The 15,716-nt window shown below is 39.3% G+C and overlaps 1 long non-coding RNA gene across 1 annotated transcript in view; it reads right to left on the bottom strand.

Moving 5' to 3' along the window:
* LOC106724411 overlaps positions 1-15,716 on the bottom strand; it is a 64,182-nt gene that overhangs the window by 44,399 nt on the left and 4,067 nt on the right. Inside the window, exons 2-5 of the long non-coding RNA XR_001360199.1 lie at positions 8,780-8,861; positions 6,673-6,753; positions 2,998-3,064; positions 2,370-2,458 (exon numbers count right to left, since the gene is read on the bottom strand). This is a non-coding gene — a long non-coding RNA (uncharacterized LOC106724411). The remainder of the gene's footprint in view (positions 1-2,369; positions 2,459-2,997; positions 3,065-6,672; positions 6,754-8,779; positions 8,862-15,716) is intronic.

Below are 15,716 nucleotides of genomic sequence, written 5' to 3'. Positions count from 1 at the left end.
CCTCCCTCCCTCCCTCCCTTCCCTCTCTCTCTAAAGATCAATGTAAAAAATATCCTCAGGTGAGGATTAAAACAAAAAAACAACCAAAAAAGCCCAAAGCTACATTACTCTCTTGATAACTCAAAGAACCAGAGGAAAGAAATATTCAGAACACCTTATTTTTTTTTTATGTTGAACCAGCTCTGCTTTGAAAAGATTCTGCAGCATACCAAACCTTATAGAATAACTAATGTCTTCATTACTGCTTTCTTTGCAAGTAATTTCAACTGTTATATAATCCCATCTTGAGCTATGTTATTAAAAAGTTCTAAAAGATAGAGATATGAAAATCACAATTAGTTCCTTCACAGATGAAACCACAAAATTAATGAGGCTGCATCATTCATATAGTGACAGAAGGAAATGTACAACTTTTACTGCTATTATGCCAAAAAAATGTTAAAAGGCACAGTTCCATATCACCACAACAAATCCCGGTTAAAAATTTATGTCATTGCATGTGCATGCATTTGTAGAGTTGGGAAATCATTTGTTCAGAGATTTTTTTTTTAAGTAGCTAAAGACTAGAAACAATTCTAAAAAGGAAGGCATTTTTCAAATTCTGTCTCCATCCAAAATACAAAAATCTTATTTCAAAAAAATATTTGTTAGTGAACAATGCATTTGGATTCTTTCTAAAATATTTGAGGCCCAAATTTATACTGCCCTGAGCTCTGTCTAGAAATAAAAAGTGCACAGATCTAAGGATGTGTACATGCTTGTTTATTACTAGAGGCCCAGTGCACAAATTCGTGCATGGATGGGGTCCGGCCAGCCCGCCCCAATTGGGGTGATCGGGCTGGGCTGGCTGTGGGGAGGGGCTGTGGGCGGTTGGCCGGCTGACCCCGCCCCCTGGTTGAACTTCTGGTTGAACTCCCAGTTGAGGGGACAATTTGCATATTAGCTTTTTATTATATAGGATGCCGGTCAGGCTTTTAGCACTAAAGGGGGTGGGGGAGATATTTAACTAAAAATAAAGTTCAACAATAAAAATGACTAATAATATATATAACTCTTAGCCTAATGCCAGTAGTTTCCTTAGGTGGCAATAGAAGAAAAATAGAGTATAATGTGATAAAAGAAATATACCTGAGTCCATTCCTGTTGCCTCTATAGAATTTGATGAAATTAACAATTCCCTGCAAGGCCAATTATAGCTGCTGCTGAAACTTCGTGAAAGCATCATTTTGAACCTTTCAGTTTTGGTCTATAGCTATTACATTCTTCAGAAAAATTTTTAGCAATAATCAACATTTTCATCATATTGAGAAAAGAAATTTTGCAAGAAGCAAAAGTGGTTTATCTTTCATTCAATGCACTGAGTCTCTTTCAAGTATATACCCAATCTCTGGAGATAAATTCAACAGTGTGTTCTCAAGAACAGCCTCTCAGTCAGTCCTATTTTCAAACCAAAGATGACTGTGCGGCTGATATAGTGCTGTTCTGACAGATGACTACAGTAACAAATTTCTCTATTTAGTTAAACAGGCTCTATTCACAACAGGCATCGAACTCTTTGTATCATTCACCAACACTCATTTCTTAGCATGAACGTTGCTTTCCTTCACATTCTGTGCAATATATGCTTGAGAAAAAACATCCAATTTCCAACACTATCATTATTGTCCCTACTTTACAATCCTACAAGGGTAGTATGGTGTAATGAAAGTTACACAAGTTTTAAAATAAGGCAGATCTGCCGAAACCGGTTTGGCTCAGTGGATAGAGCGTCGGCCTGCAGACTGAAAGGTCCCAGGTTCGATTCCGCTCAAGGGCATATACCTGGGTTGCCGGCACATCCCCAGTAGGAGATGTGCAGGAGGTGGCTGATCGATGTTTCTCTCTCATTGATGTTTCTAACTCTCTATCTCTCTCCCTTCCTCTCTGTAAAAAATCAATAAAATATATTTAAAAATAAAAAATAAAAATAAAATAAGGCAGATCTTGGTTAGAATCCCATGGTCATCTAGTACAGCGGTCACCAACCTTTCAGACCTACGGACCACCAGTGGTCCGTGGACCACCGGTTGGTGACTACTGATCTAGTAGATACATGACCTCAGGAAAGTTACTTACCTTGTATTTGTTTAATTATTTGTAAAATTGGAAGAATAAAACTTCATTTGAAAATTTGCTGTAAAAATTAGATGTAGTACATACACAGATGTAATCTCCTCTCCACCAAATGATAAGCACAAAAGCTGGCATTAAAGCAATAACTTCTTTCTATTTTTTTTTTTATCTCTATCTTTCTGCACAGCAAGGTAATGAATGCTTTATATTTTAATAATGCTTACAAGCTCTCCATAGTTATTATTGAGCCATCTCACCTCTGTTGCTTTCATTCTCATCCAGATGACCTTTTGAGAACTGGACTCAGCTCTAGAATTTCTACATAGGTGGAACTTGGAGGAACAATCTGGCAAGAAGGAGACATTAGAAAAACTGTCTTAAAACTGAATTGTGCACAGCAAGGACATTGCTTTAATTCTAGTGTAAATAGAGGTACTTTTGCATTGATGCTGTGCTTACAAAACAAGCACCCTGCTTTTATTTATGTTGTATGTTTTAGGGCTAGCTATTCAGAAGGCTGGTGGAGATACAAAGGACCTTAAAAATCCCTCTTCTCCCATAACATCCTGCCATGATTTAGCCCATCATCAAACATTATGCTCCATGACACTTTTCAAAATAGCATTCATAGCTCACATTAGTATCCATGCCCAGAATACTCTTCCTTTCTCACAACCTATTTATTCCTCCATGCCTACCTTAAGATATATTAAAAGTTAAAAACTACTCATTCCCCATCATCTGATTTTGACCAAAATTTCATTTTTCTGGAATCAAGAGAACTGCAACATACTGGCTAATGCTGGGGCCAGACTGTCTGTGTTCAGACAGGTGGGTAACCTTGGGCAGGTTCTTTATCCCCTCTGGACCTCTCAGCTTCCTCACCTATAAAATGAGGATAGCAGTAGTAATCCATCCCGCAGGATTGCTGCAAGTACTAAATGAGTAATAACTATAAAGTTTGGCATAAAGTTAGTAATATATAAAGTTTAGCGATTATTACTACTAAGTTAAAATGGTACTTTCTTATATGTAAATACAGCCTTCATATAGGCACTTACCTAGAAGCTACTGCCTCATAATCAGCTCCTCTAGATACATGGTAATTAGTCCAACTAAGTGGTGCCTAAAATCCATTTTTCTTCCATTTTTATCTGTAGCAAAGTGTTATTTTTTCATACATTCTATGTACTTGCTATGTGCCAGACACTGTGCTGGAAGCTGAGAATATAATGGTGAATAAAAACACATATTACCTCTCCCCTGGTGATAGGTATGAATAGTGGGGGAGAGCATCACCAATCTAATAATCATAAAACAAATGGAAAGCATTAACTATGAAAAATGCTACAAAGTGTGTTATATGAGGGCAAAAAGGCCAACTTGCCAAAAATCAATTTGCACAAAGCCAATTTGCCAAAAGTCAATTTTCCAAATGACTGATCCTCTGTATTCCCTAACAGACAATTCATCGAAAGCTAGTTCGCCAAAAGCCAATTTCTAGAAAATCAGTTTGATGAAAAATAATCTGCCCAATCATCATTTTACCAAATGACCAATTCACTGAATTATTGGGGATGTTCTGAAGTCTGAATTTCACAGAAGTTTTGACACAGTCCTTTCATTCCAGCTCTTTAACCTCACATTTGACAGTCAGTCTGAGCTAAATGTCAATTTCATGTTTTCACATTTCAGATGCCAAGTCCTTCTCTAATGCCCAATGTTTTAGTGCTCCAATGTAAGCAAATGGTGGGCTTCTTATATGCAGTTCACTGCATGTAAGCTTGCAATTTAAGACTTAAGCTCTCCCTGCCTCTGCCTCTTCCAGAAAGAAAACTGCAGAGAACTATCTAGAACAGAGTGATGAACTGGTCTTCTGCAAATTGGCTTTGGCCAAATTTATTTTTAGCTAATTGGTCATTCATGGAATTGATTGAAAGTTGACTCTTTCTCAGTGATTACTAAAGTTCATGTTTTGAAAACAGGGAATTTGGCCTAGTCAGACTGGTGAGAAAGGCTTCATTGAGGACAAAAGTAACTGAACTGAGGTCAGAAGGATAAATTTTAAAAAGTAACCAAGCAAAAGGGGGAGGAAACGAAGGAAACAGCATATGCAAAAAACTATGTTCAGGAGGAAGCCCTGAAATTGCAAGACTTTGCAAAATAAGCCAGTGTTGTGGGAGTACAGAGAACACATGAGAGCACAGTGTGAACTGAGGCTAGAAATGTAGTTGGTAGCTAGACCATGTGTCTCACAGACTATAATAAAGACTTCTGTTCTTATTTTAAGAATGGGGATCCTTAATATATTTTAAGTAGAGGAATGACATGGTCAGTTTTGCATTTTGAAAGATCACTTTGCAAGTGGTATGGAGAGCATATTTTAAGAGTGTACTGGTGCCCTAGCCAGCATGCTCAGTAATTACAGCATTTGCCTATGCACTGGAGGGTCATGAGTTTGATTCCTGGTCAAGGACTGGTGTCCTTGTAAGAAGACGAAGAGATGCAAGAGAGCCCTCTCTTTTTCTCTGCATGGGCACATAGGAAAGGCCATGTAAGGACACAGTGAGAAGGTTGCCATTTACACCCAGGAGAAGAGACCTCATCGAAATCAACACTAATTGCACTTTGATCTTGGACTTCTAGGCCCAAGAACTGAGAAAATAAATTTCTGTTTTTTAAGTCACCCAGTTTTCAGTAATTTGTATGGCAGTTCTAGTGGACTAATACAGCCCTTGCCTATTGAAAGACTTTAGTGGGATATACTTCCTCTGGTTTGTTTACTTAGAGTAGACAAACCTGGAACCTAAGGATTTACTAGTATGGGCCAGGACACTGGAAAATGTCGGGTAAACTAGTAATGCCCGGGGTTGTGGGCTCGATCCCCAGTAGGTGTAAAATGGAAATGTCATTACTGAAAAAGCTCCCTTTGTGTAAGTGATACAGCAACTTGCATTACTAATGTAGAGACTTCATGTTAATCTGTGCCAGAGTGAATACTAATGGAAGAAAGGATGTGGGAATCTGTGTTGGTGGTCTCAGACCTCTCTCTGCCAAGCCTGCTCCTCATGATTACTTATAATGAATATTAGTAAAGCTTGATGCAGGGTAAGATCTCTGACTGTCATGTGTCTGATTTGACAATGCCATCCTTTGTGTTCAGATCACTACCTCAGAGAATTAAATAAATCAGTGCTTCTGAAAAATGCAGTGCCAAGTTCATAGCAAGTACTCATTAACTATTACTATTTTTAATATGTTATTATAATCCCAAGAAATAATAAGAGCTCTCATTTATATAATGAATATTAGGTGACAGGCACTTAAGCTAAGTGCCTTCCATGGATTATCTCATTTAATCATCCAAAAAGCCCTATGTTCTATGTTTAATACCATCCTATGAGACGCCTGAAGCCTGGAGATTTTCCCAAGGTCGTATAGCTAGTAAATTGTGCCACTGGGTTTTAAACCCAGGCAATCTAACTCCCCAATTGAGCTCCTGTTCGTGATTCTCAATAACCCTGCCTTGCTACACTATTCTGTCTCTGAAAGCCATTGGAATGTCCATCTAGGTGCTATTTTAGTATGCTGAAAAGATAATTTATTAACTAGCACCAAAGTGGCCTTCAAATGTTAATGCAGTTTCTGAATATATGTGACTTTCACCAAGGGAGTTACTTACATCAGGAGAAGTAGAAAGAGAGAACACTATCTATTATTTTTACTCAATTTCTCAAAATGTAATCACCATTTGATATCCCACTGAGCATAACCCCTGTGCTTCCCAAAAAAAGGGCATGGGATGCTCAGTTTTGAAACAATGAGATAAAACTGGACCTTTAGGAAAATTAGCATGAGATTAGGAGAGTTTCTTTTTTTCTCTCTGTATTCACAGATAATGCAATCTATTTCATGCTGTCATTGCTTTATTTTTTTAAAATATATTTTCTTATTGATTTCAAAAAAGAAGGGAGAGGGAGAGGGAAAAAGAGATAGAAACATCAATGATGAGAATCATTGATCGGCTGCCTCCTGCATGCCCCCTCCTGGGGATCGAGCCCACAACTCGGGCATTTGCCCTTGACCAGAATCAAACCAGGGATCCTTCAGTCCAAAGGCTGATACTCTATCCACTGAGCCAAACCGGCTAGGGCTCACTGCTTTCTTATAAGCAACAATAAGGATAAGCAAAGACAAGGGAGAGACAAAAATCAACTCTACCTACTTTGCTAATAGCAATAATTACATCAACATACATGATTAACATATTATTCTGGAGGATAAAAGAGTACTGATAGGATTTTAAATTATATTTTGAATTGGTACAGACATTCCACAGCCTTTACTATATAATTGATAGTTATAAACTATATGCACTCAATTTAGCCTTATTCCATTTTATTCATTAAGGACATTCATTTTTATAAAATATCTGTAGACTGAATATTAAATCCAATTTCCATGGATTTTTACAATCCACACAATACTGAGAATGAGTGAATAAACAGCAATGTCCCTGGCACTGACGCAGGCAAGTGGAAGATTATCTAATAATGTTACCCAGGAAGCGTTATAGTGGCCATGTTTCTGTCCATTGTGGTTCAGCTTTCCATCTGAATATCAAACAGGAAGTAATTTTTCCTGTCAAAGAGAGTAGACCATAGCCTTTGCCATCACAGAAAACAGGGCATGACAAAGAAAACAAGGTTCACAGCAGTCATATTAGAAAAGGACCATATTTGAAGTATGCACTAGGAATTGCAGATGCAAAGATAAAGAAATTTCTGTGAATAGTAATAAGGGCTTTGATACAAAAAATGTCTCCTATTTGCAAGGAACCCTCCAAAAGAGGATTAGGAGGAGGTGGAAGAAAAAAATCTAGATTGGACCAGAAGAGATAAGAATACTTATTAAGGAGAAAATAGAAATTGACAGTAGTATCCCATTTATAAATAATTAATATTTGATTTTGTATACCTATACATAAGTCAACTGTACATAGAAATGCGTATCTGTTGTTTTTAGAAGTCCTTATGTAAAAAATTTCTTTCCCTAAGTATTGTTAGATACTAGAACTGAAAGGACCTGTTGGGAGAGGCAAAGTGCCATGGGCAGTTAGCATACTGCACATTCGTTCAGTGTATGCCAAAAACGAACAGCCCTGACCATTTCTCAAGGTTGTGTTTGCAGAGAGCAAATTGAGAGATAAGGTAATGTATCCATTCCACACAAAAAGCAGGCTTGCTATAATAACAGTGGATTCCCAAGGTCGGTGTTGCTATCATACAATATAGCCAACTGCATGTGCAGGCTCCCAACCAGGCCCTGTGTGAATGAGGGGCAAGGGAACCAAGGCAAGCATACTGATGCATCAGTGAAATAGTAACAGGCTAACTTATTAGCTTGCAAGCATGGTAAAATCAAATCTCAGAACCAACAGACCCTGTTTGGCACTATATTAAAGATCCCAGGTTCCAGAATAGATGAATGAGGTAAATAACATCTTTCATAATATGTTTTTATTTTGTTTTGTTTAATGAAGATGGTATGTATCTTGCAAGAAAAAGGGCAGACAGAATGAACAATGCAGTTTGTGATTCAGGAAGAGAGCAAAGCTAATTGGCCCAGTATGAATATGATCATGTGATTGATCCACTGTCCTCTAGCAAGCCTATTAGCAGAAACTTGAAAAAAAAAATTTCCCGGCTGGCATGGCTCCGTGGTTGAGCACTGACATATGAACCAGGAGGTCATAGTTCCTAGTCAGGGCACATGCCTGGGTTGTACACTCTGTCCCCAGTGTGGGGCCTACAGGAGGCAGGTGATCGATGATACTCTCTTGTCATTGATGTTTCTATCTCTTTCTCTCCCCCTCTCCCTTCCTCTTTGAAATCAATAATAATATATATATATTTTTAATTATCTCTGGTTTGTGGGTTTCTGGTGTTGTGGAAGGTTTTTCAAATGTCTAGAAAGTGGCTTTTTCTAGAACTCTGTAATAAACTTGCATATTTCCTTATATTTTTCAGTTTTCACATCTTTCATAAAGTTATTTGTAGCATTTAACTTTATATTATATATTAAGGAACAGAGTTCAGAAATTGATGGGGGTGGGGCAGTAGGGCAGTCATGGCTCGTATTCATTCATTAACCAAACATTAAGCATCTGTGTGTCAGCCATTAATGTGTTTGGGTTTTTTTAATAGGTCTTTGTAGAGCAGCTTTAGGTTACAGAAAAATTCCACAGAAAGTGTAAATGATTTAAATTTTTCCCTATTATTAACAACTTGTATTGTGTGGCACATTCGTTACAATTGATGAACCAATATTGGTACATTATTAACTAAAGACCACAGTTTACATTAGAGTTTCCTCTTTGTGTTATATATTCTATGAGTTTAACAAATGCATCATATCGTGTGTCCATCATTACACCATCACATAGAATAGTTTCACTACCATAAAAATCCCCTATACTCTATTTATTCCTTCCTTCCCCTTAACCACCAACTGATAAAAGAGTGGAAATAAATGGTTCTTCTGTGCCATTATGTGTCAGATACTTGATGCATACTAAAACATTTAACCTACAAAACAATCCTTGGAATAAGGTGGTACTATCCCCATTTTGCAGATGAAGAAACAGAGGTCCAAGTGTGTAACTTACCCAAGGCCACAACATAAAAAAGAAAGTAGAATCAATCCACTTAGGTATGTTTTCAAAAACAGTAATATTTCTTCTGATTGATCTGAAAGTAAAAAAGTATAGGACATTAAAAAACAGAAAGATAACTGGCCTGCTTTGTTCCTATCTCTGATTCTTTTTTCTTTTAAGTTTTTTAAAATATATTTTTATTGCCCAGCTGGTGTGGCTCAGTGGTTGAGCATCAACCTGTGAACCAGGAGGTCACAGTTTGATTCCCGGTCAGGGCACATGCCTGGGTTGCAGGCTTGATCCCCAGTGGGGCATGCAGAGAATCACTGATTCTCTCTCATCATTAATGTTTTTATCTCCTCCTCTTTTCCTCTGATGTTTCTCTCGCTGTGTCCACATGAGGATATCCCAAATTGCATTTTTACAAAAACCCAAAATTCATTATTTAATAACTAGAGGTCCAGTGCACAAATTCATGCATGGGTGGAGTCCCTTAGCCTGGCCGGTGATCGGGGCCTATTGGGGCCGGCCAGCCAGGGGATGGGACTGCGGGAGGTTGGCTGTGGGAGTGCACTGACCACTAGGGGGCAGCTCCTGCGTTGAGCATCTGCCCCCTGGTGTTCAGTGCGTCATCATAGGGACCACCGACTGGCCACTTAGGCAGATAGATAGATGATATATATAGATATAGATATAGATATAGATATAGATATAGATATAGATATAGATATAGATATAGATATAGATATAGATATAGATATAGATATAGATGTAGATATAGATATAGATATAGATATAGATATAGATAGATTATTGAGTGCTGAGTACTAGGAAATACTGCACTGGGTACTTGGTAAGGAATAGGAAGGAAGATAAACATGATCCTTGTCCTCATAGAACTTACCACCTAGGGTAGAAGAAAGACATTCAAGAATTTTTAAAAAATTAATTGTGTTGGGAAGGCCAGGGGATTGTCAAGGGAGGGGGAAAAAAGGAGACATATGTAATACCCTTTGTAATACTTTAAGTAATAAAAAACAAAATTAATTGTAATAAGTAATAGAGAGAAATACAGGATGCTCTGAAGATTTTTTACAGAATATGTGACCTAGTTAGGTAAGGCTTCCCCTGAAGATGGGACAGTTGGGATATGAAAAAATGTATATAATTTCCCCCTACAACGTTAAAGAGCTTATCTAAATAATTAGAGAGGTTTGCTGCAACCAGAGTAATTATTTTATGTAAAACATTCCAAAACTAAGGGGATAATTTCTACAAAAATTTTAATAAAAAAATGTCAACTTAATTTAATTGCACACCAAAAAACAAACAAACAAACAAAAAACCATGAGCTTTACAGACCCTAGTTTGTTCTCTCTATAATTTGCAATGGTGTAGTATTGTCTTCTACATTGTCATTGCAGAAACTTAAAAAAGAACCTAAATAGTAAATGATAAGGTTCTCATTCCTGCCTTCCATCTAAATCTTTAAAACATTGCACAATTATCCATTCCAGCACTCTACCCATTTTAGCAAACAGGAGTTTTCAGAGTTGCAAATACCTCAATCACAAAACAGGGAAAACTACAACCATGCCACAACCACCTGCTCTATACCTCATTCCTAGTTATACCATCCTGTAGTTACATGGCCCTCTCCAAGCCAGTCACAGCCTTGGTTGTCCCCAACCAGAAGGTTTTTCATCTCTCAACATTCAAAAGTAGTAATAATAGTTCTGAATTTCTATTATAAATAAGTAAAGAGGAGACACACAGGTCTAAGGGAAAAGATAAGGGGGTTGACCAAGACAGGAATCAAACAATAATTAATATTCCTATCCCCCCTTTTTTTTTTTTTTTGCCTGCATCATGTGTTTTTGATTTTAGGAACCACAGAGAGAACTGTTAGCTTTTTATGTGCCTATAAACATTTATGTCCATTTTTAAAGTTTGGCATCCCCCACCATTTTCATTTTGAATTTATGTTGGTCAGTTATGACTGCTTTGATCTTTTGTGATTTTTAAAAAAATCAAGTTTCAAGTATCTAATTTTATTTGAATGTATTAACTGGTAAAATGTCTATACATCAACAAGGTGCTACAGCTGTTCAAACTCCTCTCAGGCAAGAGGGCAGAAACTTACCACCCAGCTTTTGAAAAAGCTTTTCTTATGATAATGAAAGTCTTTGAGATAGCAGCAATAATTGCTTTAGGATGTAGATTAAAGGTAATGAATAATAAACCTTGATTATCTTCAAGGTCTTCGGATTTCTTCATAACTTCATATACCACCCTGTGCCCTTTACAAGGCACACACTTTGCCAACAGGCATTTCACTTGTGACTAATCTAACTCCAAGCTTGTCCTTGAGTAGGCATTGAGGTTTCACATTTGTTTCATTATAGCTTCAATTCTGAAAGTTGTTTTTTTTTATCAAAGACTTTCATCAAGATTAATCGCATTATACCCTTTATGCCTGTTGATTTTAGTTGCCACAAAACACCAAAGTCATCTTTGGGACTCTACTACCCATAAGACTCTGAACATCCCCTTTTCTGACCCATTTCTTAGCTTGTTCAATACCTTAAATCTTTCCACTGTCCCCTCTAAGACACAAAATTGCCTTCTCTGAACATTCCCTTCACTTCTTGCTTTAAAATCAATCAACCCTGCAGCCCTCTTCGCTGCAGCCCAAACTCCACTACTATTAGGCCTGCAGGTAGAAAAGATGACATGCCTGTTCCTTGTTGATCCTTCATTCTTCCTCCCTCCTCCATAAACATTCCCATGTAAATTTTATGACATCAAGTTACAACACTAACTGCCTTTCCCTGCTCCAGTGTTCAAACACCATCCAAGCCCCACCTCCCCGCTACATTCCTTAGAGATTTTAGATCCTAACTCCCTGACACTGTCTCAAACCCTGTTCTTGTCATAATTCCCAGTTGGCTTCAGTGTTCACATAGATGATCCATCTAATAATTTTTTCTCAGTGCCTTGACCTCCTCTCCTCCAATAACTTTATCCTCTACCCTACTCAGCTACATACTCTCATCCATAACTTAATCCTTGTCATTCCTAGTAACTACTGCCTCTCAGTCATCTCAGTATGACGTATTCCACTCTCTGACAACCATCTCCTCTCTTTTTAGCTTGGAATCTGGAAAATTCCAACAACCTTCTGACTGTACTAGAAACTGCTATTCATTTATTCTAACATATTTTTTTTAAAAAAATTTACATCTTTATTGTTAAAAGTATTACATATATCTCCTTTCCCCCCCATTGATCCCTTTTAGCTCGCCCCCCACCACCTGCCCCAGGTCTTCTCCACCCTATTGTATGTGTCCATGGGCTCTGCATATATGCATACAAGTTCTTTTCACCCACCCACCCTCCGCTGCCTTCCCTCTGAGGTTTTAACATCTTTTTATTGTCTCTCACCCTTAATATCTTAACTTTTGTCCTTATCTAGCTTAAATTGCATGGTCAATCATAATCACTCCCTTACATACACCCAATGCTCTTGCCCTTCTCTTGTCTCTTTGTACTTGGTCAAACCACAACCCTGGTTATTTTAAACTTCCTGACTCTTACATACTTGCACCTGTTCATATAAACATGGCTTCAGGAAACAAATAAATAAATTGGTCTCATTTATACTCATGACCTCTAACTTCAAATAGGCCTTCATGAGCCTAAGCAAACCCTGAAAGCCCCAGTTACCTAGGAACCATAACTCATTTCCATTCCACAAGATAGCACACTGGTCCATTAATTGATGACACAATGCTGATTTGACCTGGTGAGCAAAATGCAGCAGCTACTCTAGACTTTGTTGTAAGACACTTACATGCAGATACTAGTATATTGTTTTTGGAAAAACAGCTGTTGGATTGTGTTGGGGTCCAACCCCAGCAGGTCCAGGGGTCCCCAAAGGTGTGGACGGAGTCGGCGAAGAAGGAATGACACGGAGACAGCGTTCAGTTGATCAGCAGCCTAGCCAGGATCTCCAGCCAAGTTCTGGTCAGGACCTCCAGCGAAGTTCTGGTTAGGATCTCCAGCAATGTTCTAGCCTGGATCTCCAGCCAAGTTCTGGTCAGGACCTCCAGCGAAGTTCTGGTTAGGATCTCCAGCAATGTTCTAGCCTGGATCTCCAGCCAAGTTCTGGTCAGGACCTCCAGCGAAGTTCTGGTTAGGATCTCCAGCAATGTTCTAGCCTGGATCTCCAGCCAAGTTCTGGTCAGGACCTCCAGCGAAGTTCTGGTTAGGATCTCCAGCAATGTTCTAGCCTGGATCTCCAGCCAAGTTCTGGTCAGGACCTCCAGCGAAGTTCTGGTTAGGATCTCCAGCAATGTTCTAGCCTGGATCTCCAGCCAAGTTCTGGTCAGGACCTCCAGCGAAGTTCTGGTTAGGATCTCCAGCAATGTTCTAGCCTGGATCTCCAGCCAAGTTCTGGTCAGGACCTCCAGCGAAGTTCTGGTTAGGATCTCCAGCAATGTTCTAGCCTGGATCTCCAGCCAAGTTCTATCCAGGTTCTCCCACCATGTTCTGTCTAGGTTCTCCAGCGAAGTTCTGTAGCCCGGTTCTGTCCAGGATCTTTTGCCATGTTCTCTTGCTAGGTTCTGTCTCTAGGTTCTGTTTTCTGCTGTCTTGTTACATCTGTATTTATACCAGTTGATTTTAATCCTATCAATTTCTATTGCAAAGGTTAGGGCATTTCTTATCTCCATTCCAGGGAGTAAAGATTATGTAGCTTAAGCATGATTGTTCATAGTTAAAGTGATTAACTACCCACCTGGCACTTAGTTAAGGGGTTTCACTCCCTCCCTAACTTCAGGGAAAAATTCCTACCTGGGGAAACAACCTTTCTTGGAGAGGTGACCTTGGTTAAAACACATAGCGCCAAGAAGGGGAGCAAACATATTAAGAACAGTATGCCATATACGCCAGGTCCCTTGAAACATATGCTGTGCAGATGTTTCTTCTCTGCAGCGACTGTCAAGCAGCAAGGATGGACCGGCTCCCGGCAGGATTGCTTTTGAACCTTAATAGAGACTGAATGCACAACCATGCATGAGCCATTTAGATACCATGTACCTGTGCTGCCCATCATGAACTGGGTGTTATCTAACCCACCAAGCCATAAATGTAAAACGCACAGCAGCACTCCATCATCAAACAGAAATGGCATGCATGTGATTGGGCCTAAGCAGACCCTGAAAGCACCAGTTACCTGTGGAAGTGACCCAAATGCCTATGATTGCCACTCTTGCCACACTACCTTCTCTCTCCCAGCTTGCAACTGTGGTGTCATAGGGAGTTGCCTATCATCAGTTGACAGAGGAAGAGAAAACTGGCCTGGTTTACTAGATAGTCTTGGACAATATGCAGGCACCACCCAAAAGTGGGCAACTGCAGCACAAGAGTCCCTCTTTCTGGGACATACCTGAAAGATAATAGCAAAGAGAAATTCTCCCAATGGGCATAACCATGAGCAATGTATCTCGTTGTCCACTTTGCTTGGAAGAAGAAATGGCTATGAATATGATTACATAATAATTTATAGTCTGTGGCCAATTACTTTTTCCCCAGCCACCACTGTTATTCATTACAAAGTGACCAGGGTAACAGGGATGAAGGTTACACATGGGCTTCCACTCAACAAGGCCATCCTGGCTACGGCCACTGCTGAGTGCCCAATCTGCTAACGGCAAAAACCCAGACTGAGTTCCTGATATGGCACCATTCCCATGATGGTAGCCAGCTACCTGGTGGCAGGTTGATTACATTGAACTTATTCCATTATGGAAGGGTCGGTGTTTTCTTTTATTGGAATAGACATTTGCTATAGATATGGATTTGCCTTCCCTGCATACAGTGCTCCATGCAAGAACTACCATCTGTGAACTTACAGAACTTATGCACCATCATGATATTCTATACAGCATTGCTTCTGATCAGGGAATTCATTTCACAGCAAATGAAGTGTAGCAATAGACTCATGATCATGGAATTCACTAGCTTTACCATGTTCCCCAACATCCTGCAACAACTGGCTTGACAGAACAGTGGAATAGTCTTAAAGACTCAATTACAGTGTCAGCTAAATGACAATAACTTGCCAGGCTTGAGCAAAGTTCTCCGAAAGGCTGTATATGCTCTGAATCAGCATCTGTTATGTGGTACTGTTTCTCTCATACCCAGGATTCACAGGTCCAAAAATCAAGGGGTAGAAACGGAGTGGCTTCACTCACTATAACCCCTAGTAACTTATTAGAAAAATTTTTGCTCCCTATCTTGTGCTCAGATGGCTTAGAAATCTTAATTCCAAAGGGAAGGTTGCTTCCATCAGGAAATACAACGATTCCATCCAATTGGGAGTTAAGAATGCCACTAGACTACTTTGGACTCCTCATATATATGAATCAACAGGCAAATAAGGGCTGTGCCGACTGGATGACTAATCCAGACTATCAAAGGGAAATTGGACTGCTACTCTACAACCGACTTGAGGACAGCTGAAATCCCTTGACTAAAGAGGCCAGCAACCTTCTACAGGAACAAGGCTCTGTGTGCACTCCATCCACTATGTTTATAGCTATGCTCGCTATCATTGCTTGTCAGTCTTCCTCTGAGTCTTAAACAACCCAATCCGAGAGGTGGCCACTGATTTACATGCGCTATCATTTAAAAAATAAAAAAGGGGGAATTTGCCGGGAGCCGGTCCATCCTTGCTGCTTGACAGTCGCTGCAGAGAAGAAACATCTGCACAGCATATGTTTCAAGGGACCTGGCGTATATGGCATACTGTTCTTAATATGTTTGCTCCCCTTCTTGGCGCTATGTGTTTTAACCAAGGTCACCTCTCCAAGAAAGGTTGTTTCCCCAGGTAGGAATTTTTCCCTGAAGTTAGGGAGGGAATAAAACCCCTTAACTAAGTGCCAGG

This window comes from Myotis brandtii, unplaced genomic scaffold, assembly GCF_000412655.1.
Source record: "Myotis brandtii unplaced genomic scaffold, ASM41265v1 scaffold822, whole genome shotgun sequence".
NCBI lineage: Eukaryota > Metazoa > Chordata > Mammalia > Chiroptera > Vespertilionidae > Myotis > Myotis brandtii.
This window is presented reverse-complemented; position numbering and strand designations above follow the sequence as displayed.